At 41.5% G+C, this 6,000-nt stretch overlaps 1 non-coding gene across 1 annotated transcript; it reads left to right on the plus strand.

The window, feature by feature from the left end:
* Window positions 1-4,450: 4,450 nt before the first annotated feature.
* On the plus strand, window positions 4,451-4,557 carry LOC115838522. Its single transcript, XR_004033537.1, has one exon. It is a non-coding gene; the product is annotated as a U6 spliceosomal RNA (small nuclear RNA).
* Window positions 4,558-6,000: the final 1,443 nt, after the last annotated feature.

A 6,000-nucleotide genomic window follows, 5' to 3' on the forward strand; every position in this document is an offset into this window, starting at 1 on the left:
TCCTGCCTTCTCACTGCAATCAATGCAGCCACACTTGTGTATACTGAGTGCTGCTTCAGATCTCAGTAGATGAAATAATTCCACATTTAAAATGATTCTGCTATTTTTTATAAAGGGTTTGAAAGCCACTACTATAATGACTTTGTCACCTAATTGATTTTCTACTAATTTTTACATATTCAGAAACTTCATGTTTTTTTGGTAGACAGAATATTTTAGAGGTCTCCGTTGCTGCTTAGAATGTGGCCACTTGGCTGTTTCACAGTTTTTAAAGCTATTTTATTGAATAGTAAAGCAGCGAACTTAGCCTTTGTTGTGTGTGTTTCTAATTTAAGTATGTAGTCTGTATCTAATTTTAGATATGTAAATACACATCAATACATATATATTTACCCATATGGCCCTGTGTAGTCAGTGCATGAGGCTTGCATAGCCCAAAAAGGTACATTCCAGGGTTTTGGGGAAAGAATTTTAAAATGCCATCCTCTAATACAGACGTTTGTTAAACTTAAATGATTAAGCTTAACCATCTGCAAGAATGTCTGCAGAAAATAAATCACCTAAAAACTATAAATAGAAATGTGCTGCTGAGGCTGGGCATGGTGGCTCACACCTGTAATCCCAGCACTTGGGGAGGCTAAGGCAGGTGTATCACCTGAGGTCATGAGTTTGAGACCAGCCTGGTCAACATGGGGAACCGCCGTCTCTACTAAAAACAAAAAAAAATTAGCCAGGCACAGTGGCACATGCCTTTAATCCCAGCTAATCAGGAGGCTGAGGCACGAGAATTGCTTGAACCCAGGTGGCAGAGCTTGCAGTGAGCCGAGATCAAACCACTGCACTCCAGCCTGGGCAACAGAGCAAGACTCCATCTCAAAAAAAAAAAAAAAAAGGCCGGGCGCGGTGGCTCACACCTGTAATCCCAGCACTTTGGGAGGCTGAGGCGGGCGGATCACAAGGTCAGGAGATTGAGACTATCCTGGCTAACACAGTGACACCCCATCTCTACTAAAAATCCAAAAATTTAGCCGGGCGTGGTGGCGGGCACCTGTAGTCCCAGCTACTCAGGAGGCTGAGGCAGGAGAATGGTGTGAACCCGGGAGGCGGAGCTTGCAGCAAGCCGAGATAGCGCCACTGCAGTCCGGCCTGGGCCAAAGAGTGAGACTCTCTCAAAAAAAAAAAAAAAAAAGAAAGAAATGTGTTGCTGGTATCAGATATCAGACTATCAGACCAAGAACACTTCAGTCTCTCTAAGGATGCCCTGAGCTACCTCACTATTAAATGACGACATCAACACAGAATGCACTAAACAGGAAATAAGCTGTAATCTAGAGAATTTCCATTATGTGTTACTTTTTGGTGACTAACATGGAATGTTGAAAAGGAAGAGCTGGAAAGCTCAGTTGTTTTCCTTGTTGCTCTGACATTGTCCAGGCAAGAGGGCATCCTGATCTGATGAGTAGATTTGGCTGAGAAAAACCCTGGAGTAAGGCAGGCACTTTGTGGAGTTGGATGATGATGGCTTATAAAAACGTTTGTTCTCAATCCAGTTCAGGGCTCTGCCAGCAGTCTTTCAGATTTGAACTGCGTAAACGAACCCTACAGATAAATTGGCACTCTCATTTGTAATTCTGTTTGTACAAGTTTAGAGCAGCCTAGCTCGAGTCCTCAACCCCAGTCCTCTTAGAAGTGAACTGATTGCACTGGATCCCTAAACCCACAATGTTGATGACACATGTGATGACTCCACTTGGGCAGCCAGCTGGCCTCTTGCACTTTCCCCTGTCCACCACTTGTAACTACCACTTAATTAGCCTGTGTTAATTGCTTTTGTTGTGTTGGGTCTGTATTTTTGTGGTCAGTGCCTGCAGGCAGAAATGTGAAAGCATTTGGTATGTTGAAGATACTTGCTTGTTTTGTAATAAAATTAAAAGTGCAGCACTTAAGTATGATACTGTGTAGTTTTTTGACACAACCATGAGATACAATAAGCAGCTTTGACTTAGTGTCCCAAAAAATAGTTCTTGGTCCACAGCAGGGCAAACATATATGTGGCAAGTTCTGAATCACATACTTCTAGACGGAAAGAATAAAAAATTCATATTGCATGGCTTTTGTAGCCTGAGAGCACAGAATCATATACATGTGTTAGGAGAATCATTCATTCTCACGCATATCAACTGGCTCCTGGCAGAGTAGAGCAGTAAGTGGGATTAAATAGGTGAATTCACCTTATTTTCAGTTGGTAGAGTATGGAAAAATGTATCATTTATTTGAAATACCTGAATGGAAACCCAGCCTCCACTACTGTAACTTAACACTGGGCAGTTACTTGTTCTTCCTGAGCCTCAAATTTTCTTTCTCTGTAAGAATGGGAATTAATGCCCACCTACGGATTGCAAGTGCTTACAGGAGCTAGACAAGCAATGAAGGTAAGAGTTGTAGAGACTTTGGTAAACTGGAGCACATCATTCCTGGGAAGCAGGCCTAGTGTGAACGGAATTTATTTTTCTAGAAAAGATAGAAGTTTAGAGTATATGAAATCTAATTTTTAAGTACTGGTTGGCAACTAATTGACTATCATCTACCATAAGGTTATATGATAATTATTAGGGCAGGAGAGTGAATGCATCTTAATACGCATGGCAGAACTGTGTGTTTCCTTCCATCTGGATTTTCATAAAGCTTTCTGATTTATCAGTAACGATCTGAAAAACATTGTGGCATGTGACATCTTTTATTCATTTTATTAGGCATTAGAGGAAGAATATTCTGTAGTCCTGCTTTATTCTGCCATCTTTACCTGGAAATCCATTTTTATAAAATTTTTGTAATAAAAATTCACTTGATCACTTGCCTGCTTTCTTTTAAACAGTGCCAAGCGTAATGCCCCTTGATAATTTACATATATGTGAATGTGGCTGTGATAGCAGATGACGTTCACATATAGGCCATCTTACATGTAATGATTCCATGTTTGGACTTAAACAGCTTCACACATTACTGTACAGTAAGGTGTCACATGCTTTTACTTTTTATTTTATAATCTGTATTTCTGTGAGGTAGGCATTATTGGCTCCATGTTATACACTGATAGCCCGGAGCTAGAGACTGAACGCAGGCCATCCTCCCCACTGCCTTTCATCGTCAACACAACCACCAACAACAGTATTTTTAAAGTGTGAAATATTGGCAGACGTGTCATTGTTCTGAGCACTAGGACTAGGGCTTATGCGGCTGTCTGAGGAATTCCCTGTACAAGGAAACATCATATACCAAAAAATTACTCACGGAAGGAGTTTGGAGATGATGAGCTAAAAGTATTACACATGGACTATTGTAAAAGAAAAAAAAGCAGACAATAAAATTTTAGAATGTACTTAAGAAGCAATTCGTGACTTGGGAAACCCCAAACCCAATGAGGATTTAGTGTTTCAACGGCACAACATCAGAGGCAAGTATTCATAGGGTGGATACAGAAGCAAAATTAAGAAATGATTTGATTGGTTGCCTTTTTTGGCTTACTTTCTTGGAAAGTCCCCAGTCTCATAATCATGTTAGTTGGCTGCTTATGATTGGCTGAGGTTAAGTTTTGTTTCTAACATAAGCATTTACTAAAAATGACCCGTTAAGTTTCATTTATGTTTACAGTTTAAGTAGGTTAGGGCCATTTTTAAGGCCTAGTTGGTTTGTTTGCTCAGGAATGTTTCAAGCCTAGTTTCCATTTTAATTTTGCTTTGACAGTTCCCCACTTTCAGTCACCCTGTCAGCAAGCTGAGAGTGTGACCAAATGGCATAGCATCACTCTCAGTTACCGCTATTGACATGGTCTAGGAAGAAGAGTCAGATGTTTATCAATAGCTGTGCTAGGGCTCAGAGTCGCCCTCGGGAATGACATAGTCCATGCTGGTTTCCTCCAGTTGTCTGATCCTTACGGCAATCTTTTGACCTATGAGTGACTACTGGAAAGCACTTAAAATCCTTGAAAGGACCAGCCTCTGTGAATAACATCTGTAATCTCAGAACTTTGGAGGCCAGAGTAGGGGAACTGCTTGAGCAGGAGTTCAAGACCAGCAAGACAATGTAACAAGACCCCATGTCTACAAAAAAAAAACCAAAACTTTTTTTTAATTAGCTGGGCAGGGCTGGGTACGGAGGCTCACACCTGTAATCCCAGAATTGCAGGAGGCCAAGGCGGGTGGATTGCTAGAGCTCAGGAGTTCGAGACCAGCCTAAGCAACATAATGAAACCCAGTCTCCACCAAAAATACAAGAAATTAGCCAGGCGTGGTGGCACACACCTCTGGTCCCAGCTGCTCAGGAGGCTGATGTAGGAGGATCGCTTGAGCCTGAGAGGCAGAGGTTGCAGTGAGCCAAGATTGCACCACAGCACTCCATCCTGGGTGACAGACTGAGACCTCGTCTCAAAAAAATACAAATTAGCTGGGTAGTGCTCACTACAGCAGCACATATACTAAAATTGGAACAATACAGAGAAGGTTAGCATGGCCCCTGAACAAGGATGACATGCAAATTCATGAAATGTTCCATATTTTTACGTATAAAAGCAAGCTGAATCCTGATTACCTTGAGTACATGTCATCAGGACCTCCTGAGGCTGTGTCCCGTGCCCATGCATGTCCTTAATCTTGGCAAAATAAACTTTCTAAATTGGAAAAAAAAAAAATGAGCTGAGTGTGGTGGCGCACACCTGTAGTACCAGCTACTCAGGAGACAGAGCTGGGAGGATCACTTTAGTCCAGGAGTTCCAGGCTACAGTGAGCTAGGATTGCACCACTGTACTCCTGCCTGGGTCAAAGAGCACAACACTGTCGCTAAAAAATAAATGTTAAAAATTACTGAGAGAATACAATGCACTGTGTTGGGTAAGCCATTGTGTATGGGTACCCACTGTGTATAGGTAAACACAATAACTACAAGGAGAATAATAGCAAAGGATTGAAAAATAACCCTGAGTAAAGATTCCTAGGAGCCAAGATTTAACCAACTGAATAAATCAAGGGAGGCAGTGCTAATGAGATGAAAACCTTGTGTTCTTTAATAACTTTTACATTTTGGGCAACAATATCAAATATAACAAACACTTAATGTTTTGTTAACATGAAAACACCATAAGCTCCTCCCTGCTGAGCAGCTAAAGTGTCAATTATAACTCCTACTTTGGGGTACTGCTGAGGTGAAATTATTCATCTCATATTGTACTGCTTGAAGAAAATTCGTAAACATCACTAAAACTTTTTTCAAGAGTTGCTGAAATACTAATAAGCAATTTTTTCAATTCAGAGGCTCCCAGCTGAGGAAAAAGAGCTCTCACAAAAGAATGAAATCTGTAACCCCTTTGTATGATTGGGTCTGGAGATCACTCAGGAGGCTCATTTCTGAGGGCTCACTTTATGTACAAGTGACCTGAGGTTCAGAATTTGACTAACATTTAGAGTCATCTGGTCATTTTAGGTAGGACATAGCTGAAACATTCTGATCATTTAGGTGGAAAAACCTTTATATATTTGTCATACCAGATGAACAATCCGGCTGGGCGTGGTGGCTCATGCCTGTAATCCCAGCACTTTGGGAGGCCGAGGCGAGCGGATCACCTGAGGTCAGGAGTTCAAGACCAGCCTGGCCAACATGGTGAAACCCCGTCTCTACTAAAAATACAAAAAAATTAGCTGGGCATGGTGGTGGGTGCCTGTTATCCCAGCTACTTGGGAGGTTGAGGCAGGAGAGTCGCTTGAACTCGGGAGAAGGAGGTTTCAGTGAGCCGAGATCACGCCATTGCACTCCAGCCTGGGCAACGAGCAAAACTCCATCTCAAAAAAAAAAAAAAGATGAACAATCAAGTATTATTGAGAGAAAGGTGTAAAGTGAATCCCATTATCCACCAGTTGGGGGTGACATGAATGCCATAGCTATTCTTTGTCATATCTGCATTTGCACATTGCCAGGTTGAATGGTTATGCTTTAAAATTGGAGTTGGAA

This window comes from Nomascus leucogenys, chromosome 14 (genome assembly GCF_006542625.1).
Source record: "Nomascus leucogenys isolate Asia chromosome 14, Asia_NLE_v1, whole genome shotgun sequence".
NCBI lineage: Eukaryota > Metazoa > Chordata > Mammalia > Primates > Hylobatidae > Nomascus > Nomascus leucogenys.